The following is a 13,674-nucleotide window of genomic DNA, read 5'->3' on the forward strand; positions in this document are numbered from 1 at the left end:
GGAGGGAGAAGCCAAAAAATCCTGCCACCAAGGGGTCAGGGAAAACAAAAGGGGATAGTGGCAAGACAGCTGCACCACCATCAAAGGTGGGGAAGGGCCAAAATCTGAAGGGCAGGTCAGGAGAGGGCATGGTGGCACCGACTGAGGGACCAGTGTCACACCTTCTGTCCATATCGACGCAAACCTGTACGGCGGAGAACACCGCCACCTGCACCGCCATCTGCACCGCCACCTGCACCGCCACAGACACCGCTGCCAGCACCGCCGCCACAGACTCCGCAGCCAGCACCGCTGCCACAGACCCCGCAGCCAGCACTGCCGCCACAGACCCCACCACCAGCACCACCGCCGCAGACCACGCAGCTAGCACTGCCGCCACAGACCCTGCTGCAAGCACCGCCGCCACAGACCCCACCGCAAGCACCGCCGTGACTGACACCACCGCAAGCACCGCTGCGACTGACACTGCTGCAAGCACCGCCAGCGGCCCCACGACATCCTCAGACAGTGGCACCACCGCTGACATGGCTACCATCCCCAGTGGTTAGTCGTCCGAGGCTGGTGGTGAGTTCCAGGACCCTGGGCAGCTTCCATGAAGCATCACTGTCATCACAGTTGTCATCTGCATATGGAATGCGAAGCCGCAGCAGTGTGGGGTATGTCTCTGCCTCCATAGCGTATCATGCTACCTGTACCTTGGCAATCTCGTGGCACACACACACAGGCGAGTGTATTGTTCCGGCCACACTGCACGTGTAGCACTCTGGGCACCAAGCTCCCTCCAGGACCAGTGGAGAGATACATTCACTACCTCAGTCCTTGGCAGGATGAAGCACTCTGGGCACCAAGCTCTCTCCAGAACCAGTGGAGAGATACATCCACTACCTCAGTCCTTGGCAGGATGAATCACTCTGGGCAACATGCCCCCTCCAGAACCAGTGGAGAGATACATCCACTACCTCAGTCCTTGGCAGGATGAAGCACTCTGGGCACCATGCCCCCTGCAGAACCAGTGGAGAGATACATCCACTACCTCAGTCCTTGACAGGATGAAGCACTCTGGAAACAAAGCCCCCTCCAGAACCAGTGGAGAGATACATCCACTACTGCAGTCCTTGGCAGGATGAAGCACTCTGGGCACCAGGTCCCCTCCAGAAACAGTTGAGAGATACATCCACTACCTCAGTCCTTGGCAGGACGAAGCACGCTGGGCACCAGCCCCCCTCCAGAACCAGTGGAGAGATACATCCACTACCTCAGTCCTTGGCAGGATGAAGCACTCTGGGCACAAAGCCCCCTCCAGAACCAGTGGAGCCTGTTATCCACTTGAGAGACTGTGGCTTTGCACTCCCCAGGATAAAGCAGTGGGCAAACCACCCACTGTAAAGATTTGAAAGACTGTGGCTTTGCACTCCCCAGGATAAAGCAGTGGGCAAACCACCCACTGGAGAGACTTGAGAGACTGTGGCTTTGCACTCCCCAGGATAAAGCAGTGGGCAACCCACCCACTGGGAAGACTTGAGAGACTGTGGCTTTGCACTCCCCAGGATAAAGCAGTAGGCAAACTACCCACTTTAAAGACTTGAGAGACTGTGGCTTTGCACTACCCAGGATAAAGCAATGGGAAAACCACCCACTGGAAAGACTTGAGAGACTGTGGCTTTGCACTCCCCAGGACCAAACTGTGGGCATGGAGCCCCCTTGTGGAGCAGTGGCTTTGTGTGTTCATCAGGCTGAGGTGCACCCCTCCCCCTCACCCTGAGGTGCCTGTATATTTTCTATGAGATGCCCCTCCAGTGTTCTCTCCGTTTGGAGTCAGGTATCTAGTGTGGGCCTCGCCCACGCATTTTGAGCCCAGTGGTACATGGACAACGATTGGTGCACTAGCCAGACTTGTGTATTTGGTGTACATAATTGTATATAGTGGATTTTGCATTTTGATAATGATATTTCACATGATTACATTTGTTCAAATCATTTCCTTTTGTCTTGCATTCTTCCCAGGGTTTGGGGGTGTATATGTAATGTTGCAGCATGTATTTGTGTGTATGGTGTTGTGGGTGAGGGTACTGCGTGTTGCGTGTGTGTGTCACTCTCTTTTCCTTCCCCCCTCCCCTGTGTTGTAGGTGCAGTACTCACTGTGGTCGTCGCCGCCATCGTTGGAGCTCCTGATAGAGGAACAGGAAGACCATCGCCGGCAGTATCTGCAATTCGGGCTTCATGGCATCCTGGTTCCTCGTGGGGTGTTGAGAGGTGAGTGTTTTCCCTTCTGTGTACTGTTTCCGCTGTGTTTTTATTCGTGTTGGTTCTGCCATGGAAAAGGTGGCAGATAGGTGTGTTGTGATAGAGTGGGTGGTACATTGTCTCCCGCCTCTCTGTTGGGGGTGTCCACCACGCTGTTTGTTTGTACCGCTGTGGCGGTCGGAGTGTTAAAGTGGCTGTCTATGTTGGCGGTTTACACCACGGTCATAATCCCATTTTATTTTCCGCTGGCCTGTTGCCGGTATTACCGCCGCTTTAACACTGACCCACAGGGTTGTAATGAGGGCCAGTGTTAGGACAAAATGTATGAAAAATAAAAAAATGATTCATTCAGTAAATGAGATATGTCTATCAGAATCGCTGAAGTAACCACAAATAGTAAGGATGTCAATCAAATATGTGGCTACACAATTTGGACACTGCCAAGGACACTCTGCTCAGTAAGGGCATCTAATAGGCAGAGCAGGCACCTCAATGATCTTTTTTGGGAGGGATGAATTTGGGTTTCTCAGGGGTCAGGAACAGATAGGCAGTAAACGCGGGTGGAGGAGAAGGATTAGAAGGGTGGTAGATGATGTGGTTTGGGAGGTAGAGGGAGCTGGAGTGGTGTTGTATGTGTGTCAGTTTTGAAGGTGGGCCTGGTGTATGTGGTTAATGTTTGGGTGTGTGTTTTTTAAGTTGTGTGGTATTCGAGTGAGTGTGTGTATTTGCGTTTGTTGGGTGTTGGTATGTGTGTGTGTGTGTGCTTTTCTGTGATTGTGTTTGAATGAATGTGCTTTTAAGGAGGTTCATGTGACTGTGCTCCATGAATCTTTATGTGTCATAGATGCATGTGTGTCTGGTGTATGGTTGTATGTGTGTGGTTTTGTTTTGAATAGTAAACTCATGTCACAAAACTAAGGGGCAGATTTATGGAAAGTGGCCCTGCACCGAGTGCAGCACCACTTTCCCTTCGGCCCTTAGTGCCCTCCTACCGCCACCATGTGTGCGCCGTATTTAAAATACAGTGCACCATGGCGCAGGGTAGGGGGCAATAGCATCATTTCTCTTGACGCTATTGATGTACTCTGCAGGAGTAGCACCAAAATATTGGCACTACTCCTGCAGAGTACATAGGGGCCCATTTTAAATAGAGGAAGACCCCTTTTAATGCCTGCTCTGAGCAGGCATTAAAACTGCCAAACAAAATGATACAAGGAAATCTCATAGATTTCCTTGCACCTTTTTTTCAGCCTCCCCTAGCGGGGTAATGTCCCCTTTGCATACATTATGCCTGGCAAAGGCAATATGTAGCTCAGAGGGTTACATATTGGTGCAATGCATGCACTGTGCACTTTGTAAATATAGCACTAGGATTTTGGCCTCGCTGGGCCACATGTGCATAAAAATGAATGATGCTAATGTGGCGCAAGGTGGCGCCAGGGGCGTATAAATAGCCCCCTTAGTATCTAGCGAGAAACCTTTGTACCATGTACATTGATCATCTGAAAAAGTCCTCTTCAATAACTCCTTTGCTTCAACATTGATTACTTATCTGGACATAACAAAATGTTGTTTGGAGTAAGTGTAACTTTGTCACAAATGTGTACATATTGACCACTCAATTTATGTTTGTTGAAACAGACTGGCTTACATGCACATTTGTGAATAAGTAAGTCTTCATGCCAATATGCAGCTAACATAAACTGACTTGAATATTGCAGTGAAAACATATTTCTGAAGTCTTTTTGCTAACAAATTTTGCCATTGTTCTCATATTCCTAGTCATTTTTGGATCAGATGCTCAATATTGTTTGGTCAATCAACAAACTCATCAATGTGAAGTCAGAACATATCCACTGTATCATAAGTGCATTGTATGCTATGACACCTGTAATAGGGTCAACATAACCTCCTCACAATTGTGATGGAGCATCATACCTACCAAAACATCAATTTTATGGCAAGACTGGAGGCTCCTATTATGCGTTTCCTTTCTTACTTTAATCAAATAGCAGCAGTCAAGAAAACATACTACGATTCCCAGAAGGCCAAACAACAACAGCCAATGGGAATCAAAAAGTAGTCATAACAGTGTACACCAATCACATGCATACTAGGGTATTATGACATCACTTGACTGCGAACAGCCCTCTTTTCTTGCTGCTCGCAGTCAAGATAAATACCCTCTTATCTTTCTCCACACAATTTGACAGTGTTTTAATGTTGTGTCATTATTATTATTGACCTTTATTTATTTTATACTCACGCTTTGCAAACGCGTTCGCTTTAACTTTAGTTCTTTAGTTACATAGACGGCAGGTTGCCGCATTTCTCGAGCGCTTCTCGGCTCGCGCGCTCGAATTTTAACCGTTTTCCTAGCGCACAGCGCCCCGCGCGCTCTCCTGCCATGTACCCGGTTCTTTCCTCAGGCGGCAGTTAGCCTGCTCATGCTTGAGGAAACACCAGGCGCTCTGCCAAGCTCTATGCCCCTGAGGCCTAGCAGCTATTTTTAGACGTGCTGCTTATCGCGCCTCGCAGCAAATTGCAGGCTTTCATTTCTACAATACCTGCTCGACTTTCTTTTGGCCTCACAGTCCTTCTTCCTCCCTCGTTTGCCTCGCAGCTGTTTTTTCAGCTCGGCAATGCCTACAAAACGTCCTCTTCCCTAATTTTAATCCCTCTCTGCCCAGTTTCATTGACATCATGAATTCAGATAATTCCCCCTCACATCATGATGTTGAGGATATTAGGCAAGAACTCTCTGCCTTCATCAAATCCTCTGTCCATCAGGCAGTATCTTCCTCTATACAAAAAATTTCTAAAAACCTAGGGGCATATTTATACTCCGTTTGCGCCGGAATTGCGTCGTTTTTTTTAACGCAATTTCGACGCAAAACTAACTCCATATTTATACTTTGGCGTTAGACGCGTCTAGCGCCAAAGTCCATGGAGTTAGCGTCATTTTTTAGCGTGGACACCTACTTTGCGTTAATTATATGCAAGGTAGGCGTTCCCGTCTAAAAAATCGACTCTGAGGCATGTGCGTCGGATTTATACTCCCGGGCAAAAATCACGCCCGGGAGTGGGCAGGTCAAAAAAAATGGCGCTTTTGCGCAGTTTTTTAGCGCCTGCAAAAGGCAGGTGTTAAGGGACCTGTGGGCTCTGAAGGAGCCCAGAGGTGCCCTCCCATGCCCCCAGGGACACCCCCTGTCATCCTTGCCCACCCCAGGAGGACACCCAAGGCTGGAGGGACCCATCCCAGGGACATTTAGGTAAGTTCAGGTAAGTGTTTTTTTTTAAAAAAAATTGTGACATAGGGGGGCCTGATTTGTGCCCCCCTACATGCCACTATGCCCAATGACCATGCCCAGGGGACAGAAGTCCCCTGGGCATGGCCATTGAGCAAGGGGGCATGACTCCTGTCTTTGCTAAGACAGGAGTCATTTCTATGGGGGTTGGGAGTGAAAAAAAATGGCGCAAATCGGGTTGAGGTGAAAAAATTGCCTCAACCTGACTTGCCCCATTTCTTGACGCCCAAGCCCCATATTCCCCTACGCCGGCGCTGCCTGGTGTACGTAGTTTTTTTTAACGCACACCAGACGGCGCCGGCGGCTAACGCCAGCTAACGTCATTCAATAAATACGGCGCCCGCACGGCGCTTCAGAATGGCGTTAGCCGGCGCTAATTTTTTTGACGCAAAACTGCGTTGGCGCAGTTTTGCGTCAAAAAGTATAAATATGGGCCCTAGAACATTCATTTTCTGATATGATTTCTAGGACTATGTCGGCCCAGGCTGCGGGGGAATGCAGTCAGTGCCTTTCTCCCAGTAAAAATCCGAAAAAATCAAAAAAATTGGCGCAAAAGAGAAGTGAGGTCTCCTCACATGTGGCAGAGGACGCGGTTCCTCAAAAGGCTCCCACCAAGGAGTATAAAAATGTGGACATTGGGAAACCAAATTTAAAACATAAATCTAAAGCAAAGAATATTATTTCTCCCTTGATTATTTCACCCATCCCAGATACGGATGACGATTTGTCGGATTTGGACTCCGATTCCAGTGTCTCGAACGACGCAGACGAGGGTACTTTTTCTCCCCCGCCCCCCAAGAAGGCCAAGTTATCCTCCCTTCAAACCTCCACGCTCCTGGACCCTGAGGGTTTCCCGATGTTTGACCCTTCCAATATACTTCACCCCAACTCCACTGAGTGGGTTCCCTCAGACCATGTTGCACAATATGTCTCTGCAAAAATTAATTGCCCCTTGGACAAACAAACCAGGGCAAAATTAAAATCAGAGTGTCCCCGCCCCTCCCTGTCCCGTAATCTATCCGTTACTCCCTCTATTGACCAACCTCTTTTAAAAAATTTTACAAAAATGGGCAAGGATCCACGCAAAGGGGTGGATAAAGCGTGGGCCTCTTGCCAAGATAAATTGCTGGATGTCATGGGGCTGCTAACCCGTATTTTTGACATTGCGGAGGCGGCCAGAATCGATGGTTCCTTCATTGATCCTGAGGAGCTTACTTTATGGGTCCAACGTACCTTTTGCCTTTTAGGTAATGCGAATTCCGCCCTTACGCATGAAAGGCGCAAGGGTCTCCTCTTGAAACTTGACTCTAAGTTAGTCAACTTGGCGACTGTCCAATCCAACTCTCAGACAGATGGTGCACTGTTTGGAGAGTCCTTCATCAAAGAGTTAAGCAAGTATGTAACAACTTTTACTTCACTGGACAAGGCTCAACAATCGATGAAAAAGATGTTTTCACAGCGTGTTTTTGCAAGGGCTGGCAGAGGAAGGAACCTCTTTGCCGGCCGTGCATACCACAATCAAGGTTCCAGAGGATATCATAATGCGTCCTACCAGGAATATAGACCGCAGTTTTATCCCCAAAGAAGCAGGGGCTTCCGTTCCAGAGGCTTCAGGAACTCCAGACCTTCTTCCCAACCAAGTAAGTCATATTTTTACTTCCATTCCCATAGGAGGGCGTCTCCGTTTTTTCCTACCAAAGTGGTCAGAAATCACGGCGGACCCGTGGATTCTCAACACTATTCAGGGTTATTCCATAGAACTTTACACAAGTCCTATTCAGACTCAGTTACCCCCTCTCCCTCGTTTTTCCTCAGACATGGCTTCTCTCATAACTTCGGAAGTGCAATCTCTATTGCAAAAACAAGCCATTGTTCCTATCCTTCCCGATCCAACAGGTTTTACCAGCTCAATGTTTCTGGTTCAAAAGAAAAACAAAAAGATGCACCCTGTGATAAACCTCAAGTATTTCAACCATTTTGTAGTCTACCATCATTTCAAAATGGAAACTATTCTCCATCTCAGAGATACTCTTCTTCAACAGGATTGGATGGTGCGATTGGATCTTCAAGATGCGTATCTAGTAGTCCCAATCCATTCTCATTTCAGGAAGTTTCTCCAGTTTCAGTGGTCAAACCAGTTTTTTCATTTTACCTCTCTACCCTTCGGTCTCTCATCAGCCCCATGGTGTTTCACCAAACTCATGAAACCTGTGGTAGCTTTTCTCAGGGCGCAAGGCGTCAGACTCATCATCTATCTCGACGATATTTTAATAATGGGTCAGTCTCCACAGTCCCTCCTGTCTCATCTATCTCTCACGCGTTCCCTGCTATCGGACCTAGGTTTAATCATAAACAGAGAAAAATCCATTCTAATTCCCTCTCAAGTTATAGAATTCTTTGGATTCCAAATAAATTCAATTTAAGCCACTCTGAGGCTTCCCTCTGCAAAGATCAAGAACGTAAAGTCAGAAATTCTACAAGTCCTTCGCAGTTCTCAGATCTCGCCGAGAACGTTAGCGCAAATTGTGGGTGTGCTCTCCTCTTCAATTCAAGCCATATTCCCAGGTCCTCTCCATTACAGAGCCCTTCAAAGGTTAAAAATGTGTCACTTAAGGAAGGGTCTCTCGTACGCAGATATCATTCCACTAGACGTCGATTCTCGCACTGAGCTTCAATGGTGTATAGACCATTTAGATGCTTGGAACGGAAGGACTATCTTTGCATCAGCCCCAGATCTAGCATTAGAATCAGATGCAAGCCAATCAGGATGGGGGGGCCGATGTGGACCAATCTCGACTGGAGGCACATGGTCGTCAGAGGAGTCCAAAATGCATATCAACTGTTTAGAGATGCTTGCCAGCTCCTTTACAATCAGAAGCCTTGCAAAAAACTGAGTACGCTGTGCCATTCTCCTCAGAATGGACAACATCTCTGCCGTTCGTTATATCAATCGTCTTGGAGGCACAAAATCCAAACCTGTGACGGAATTAGCCAAGGGGTTTGGGGAATTCTGCCTTTCAAACCACATTTTGATTCATGCAGAATATCTTCCGGGGTCTCTCAATTCTGTGGCAGATTGGCACCCTCGTCATCTGCGAGATTAAAGCGACTGGAAACTCCCCATTTCAATTTTCCAGACCATACAAAACAAATGGGGTCCCCTAGCAATAGACCTTTTTGCCTCACGCCTCAATTCCCAGCTTCCCCAATTTTACAGCTGGCGTCCAGATCCATTGGCCTTAGCATCAGATGCTTTCTTACAGGACTGGTCCCCTTCCCTCAATTATGCATTTCCCCCTTTCCTCATGATCAGCAGGGTGCTGGCCCATCTCAGGCGCCAACAAGCCACTTTAATTCTCATAACCCCCTTCTGGCAGTCACAAACTTAGTTCCCAGCTCTTTTAGAACCATCAATAGACTTCCCGGTTCTGATTCCTTCCTTCCCGAACCTATTGCTCGACCCTCTAGGACGCTCTCACCCTCTTATACTGGACAATGTGCTAACCCTCTCTGCATGGAAAGTCTCGGGCAATCCCAATCTCTCCCGAGCATTTCGGCAGAAGCTTCCCAATATATCTCACAGTCTTGGACCCCAGGTACAAAAAAGGCTTATTCATCAGCCTGGTCTATTTGGCACAGCTGGTGTTTGGGAAAACAAATTGATTCCTTTTCAGCAGATTTGATTTTTATTCTCAATTTTTTAGCAGCCGAAGCCAATAAAGGCAAAGCCTTTCGTACTATCAACCTATATAGATCAGCTATTTCTGCCAATCATTCCCTAGTTAATGGGAAACCTGTTGGAGAACATCCTTTGATCTGCCGCTTACTAAAGGGAGTAAAGTTTTCTAACCCTCCTTTACCTCAATACAGTCGGTTATGGGATGTTACCATTGTTTTAAAATTTCTATTGTCATGGCCTGATAATCTCATGCTTTCTCTAAAGATGTTATCTGCAAAGTTAACCATGTTATTGTGCCTTGTCTCTATAACATGTCTGGCAGATGTTAAAGCTCTAGATATTTCTAACCGTCAATTTACACCTTCTGGGGTTTTGTTTACTGTGGTTCATCGAACTAAAACCAATTTATCCTCTGTTTTTTATCCTTATTTTCCTGATTATCCGAAACTATGTGTGGGACAATGTTTGAAAGCGTATGAATTAAAGACTGCAGGTTTAAGATCCTCTTCTCATTCCCAATTACTAATTTCATTTAGGAAACCTCACTCTCCCGTTTGGTTTCGGCAGCTACCCTGGCCCGGTGGGTTCATTGGTTGATGTCTTTGGCGGGCATAGATACCTCTATGTTTGGAGCTCACTCTTCCAGAGGGGCAATAGCTTCTAAAGCATTCTGGACAGGCTCCCGTTTAGAAGATATTCTTAAATCTGCAGACTGGTCTAATGAAAACGTAGTCAAAGTTTTTTGTTGTAAACCTATTGATAATGTTTCTCTTAATATAACTAATATGCTTTAAACTCGCATAATAGGAGCCTCCGGTCTTGCCATAAAATGTAGATTTTCCTAGTACTATGACGGAAAGTCTTAATTTTATTAAAGACACGGAGGCGAGTATTATCCCTCCACTTTCATTAACTTTGTTTTCTTTCCCTCCCTTTCTTCTAGCGCCATTGGCCATCACTCAACCTTCCACTTAAGTCTCCTCCTTCTGCTTGGGTTTCTACTCTGCATGCTTCCATGGCTCCGCTCAAAGCCGGACTTCCCACAGGAGTCATCTACCAGGATCCGTCTTGGTTACCTTGGATTTTGAACTATTGTTCTGATGTTTTGTCTTTTATTATGGCAATTCTCATTTTGTTCTCTATATTTCCATTGTTTAATTCTAATTGACTCTCTCGCAAGAAAAGAGGGCTGTTCGCAGTCAAGTGATGTCATAATACCCTAGTATGCATGTGATTGGTGTACACTGTTATGACTACTTTTTGATTCCCATTGGCTGGTGAATCGTAGTATGTTTTCTTGACTGCTGCTATTTGATTAAAGTAAGAAAAGAAACGCATAATACTCGCCTCTGTGTCTTTAATAAAATTAAGACTTTCCGTCATAGTACTAGGAAAATCTACATTGTGACTTGTTTGGTACAACTGCCCCTCATAACATAGACACAATCCAGGTACATCTTTTTTCTTAAGCAGGCATGTGTCTGCTCAAAATAGTCCTTTGGTAGTGATAATAAAGCAAGTGGTAACCTTTAAAACAGATCAATACACAAAAGGCGTCATCATGCACCTTGTGCCATACTTGAACTGTCCTCAACTCTTCTTGTGCATTGGATGTGTGTCAGCCTTTATGTTGATGCCAGAGTTTATTGCTGTAACAAAAAATTCTAACAATAAGATTTTAAAGAATAACTTACCCCCTTGATGCCGCTGTTGGGCTGCCAACTGCCCATCAAGGTCTTGATTGGTCATCACAAGTATGTGGGATGTTGGGGGGGATAAGGATGCTACACATTTTCTTCCCACACTGGAATATTAGTACGGAATAATTTCAAAAAAATATAATTTCCTCAGAAATAATAATTTGTAGTAACCTGTTGAGCACCTCATCACTATTATTATCCTCATTTTACAAATCCAGGCCACATATATCATCTAGGCTAGGGGTCTGAAACACTTCCTGTAATGAGAGCTTCTTCTGACCAGTACAAATCATTGTGAGCTACTGAAGGCTAAACAACTTGTACATTTTTAGCACACATACCCATGTCCATGGATTAATGGCTAATATTTTTAGAGACAGGTACTATGGTTAGAACCATATACTACGAATAAGGACAATATGGAAGGGTGACCATGTGTGTCAGCGAGAGCATAGTTTTTAGTAAAGTATGAACACATGTGTGTGCGTGTGTGTAGGAACAGGACATATTTGTATGGGTGACTGAGAGCGTCTGTCATAAGTTCTTGCAGCACAGGACAAACTTTTCCCTTCGTGTGGCACCATTACATGTATAATACATTCTCATTACAGAGAAAACTGTATAAATTGAAAGTGAAAAGTAATTCAGACAAGTTCATAACTTTATTTTTTTTCCTACACTTTACATTTCTGTCATTTTGATATATGGCTGTTATATTCAACTATCCTTATGACACATTTTCCACCGGCCACTGGAAGTAAGGGGCATGCAGTTTGTAAATGGTAAATTTTGAATTGTGAGTCAATTGAAATGAAGAGTCATCTTATTCATTCAGGTAACTTTTCATTTCAATTTACAGACATTAAGAAACATTGTTAAACATAATTTTGGTCCCAGACAAATTACTGAGTCGACTACACTCCAATGACAGCTCGGGAACTAAAAAGGACATTTTTCCTGTGTTATTAAAAAAACAAGTTAGTTTAATAATACATTTTTCCATTCAAACATGCACCTGTTCCTCACGGTTCCCACACAGCTGGCTGTACATGGACAGGAACTTTGCTGTCAACAATTCTAACTCCTAAGCTGAGAAGTTATGGGCTCTATCACCTGCTTTGGCCAGCATCATGGCTCCCAAAGGTCAATAACAGCAGCAAAATTGGAGGAACTATTGTTGGCTGCAGTGTTAGGAGCCATGTGAGCTTTTTTTCATTTTGCTGCGTACATGTACTTGACATACCCTCTCATTAAATGAGATGGACACAGTCATTAACTTTTGTACATTGCTGTCACACAAGTTAGCCAATGTCTTTGTCCATCATGGGGTGTTATAACTATTTTGTTGTCAACTTCCACTGATGGCCATCGGATTGCAAATGTCCTGATGGCAAGGTCAGATGGCTCACATTTTAGAATGTGAACCAGTATATTTTTAAATTTTAAGTGCGTCACTACCACCCACCAAATGGTGGCTAGTTTGTTTATATAAGAAACATATGTACATTACTGTTTTTTTATAACATTTAAAAATGATAATGAAATGTGTCTCTGTGTTTAAATGGGAAAGTGATGTGGTTCGTTTTATAGCTTCGTTGATGGAACTTTACAAAAAAATAAAAATAAAATAATGAGTATATATTACATTTAAAAAGTATTATTTACACATTAGTGTTTAGAAGATATCAGACATGTAAAAAAAATGTTTATCTAAGTTACAACATTATTAAAAATGTTGTGTACATATATGTCACACAAGCATATGGAAGTTAAAGACTTGATATGTGTGTTGATTATCAAAATATTGTTTGCCTATGTAAGGTAACTGTGAGAAATTGGGCAGTTGATTGACCTGGGTGTGAGACCTGGTCAAGCAACAGCCACAATCCCTTGCAGGCTGAACCACAAGAAGTAGCTATTTTAACCTGTGCTTAACCCTGGTTAGAATGGCACCAAAAAGCAGTCAAGCTAAACATATGGGCAATGTATTAAGTAAATATGCAGTACACAAACAACAATACAGTGATGACAGAACATAATTAAAAGCCCAAACTAATATAGAAAATTGGACTAAATGTTAATAAATAATTTGACACCAAAACCATCTACACCCAATTGGTAGAACCAGAGTTATGAATTCTTAAACTTTAAGGTTCAAAATAGCAAGTCTTCAGTTTTGAAAAATGGCCACTTGAGCACCTTTAGCACACAGCCAAGGGTCCAGGAGTGAATGGAGATTTCTGTGTCTCAAGACTAAGTCAGGCTGGCCAGGTGCTGGTTCAAGATGATGGTAGCCGTTATGTCCTTGTGGCTCTGAAAAGGAGGCCAGCTAAGTTACTCTTTGGAGTCACTTCTGAAGTCATGGATGCAAGTGAAGATGCAGGGCTCCGGAGCCCGGCTGGCCTCAAAGGTCTAAGGCAGGCTCCAGTCAGCAAAACATTTCTTCCAGGTACCACAGCAGTCTGGTAGATTGCACAATAGGTCACAGCAGCCGGCAGTCCTCTGAGGGTCCTTCCACAGGTACAGCAGTGAACTGAAGAGTAGGTCTGAAAGCCTTATTTTTATACCCTGGTGCCCTGCTCCTAGAAGTTGGGAGACATTTCCAGAAAGGTTATTTGAAGTTACAGAAGTTTTCTTGTATCCCCTGCCCTGGCTCCTATCTGGCTGCACTGACAATACAGGGTCATAAAGCCCATTATTTGGTCGCAGAGTCCTGCCTATTCATGTGTAAGTGGGGATGTGC

The sequence above is a fragment of the Pleurodeles waltl genome, chromosome 8, assembly GCF_031143425.1.
Source record: "Pleurodeles waltl isolate 20211129_DDA chromosome 8, aPleWal1.hap1.20221129, whole genome shotgun sequence".
Classification (NCBI taxonomy): Eukaryota; Metazoa; Chordata; class Amphibia; order Caudata; family Salamandridae; genus Pleurodeles; species Pleurodeles waltl.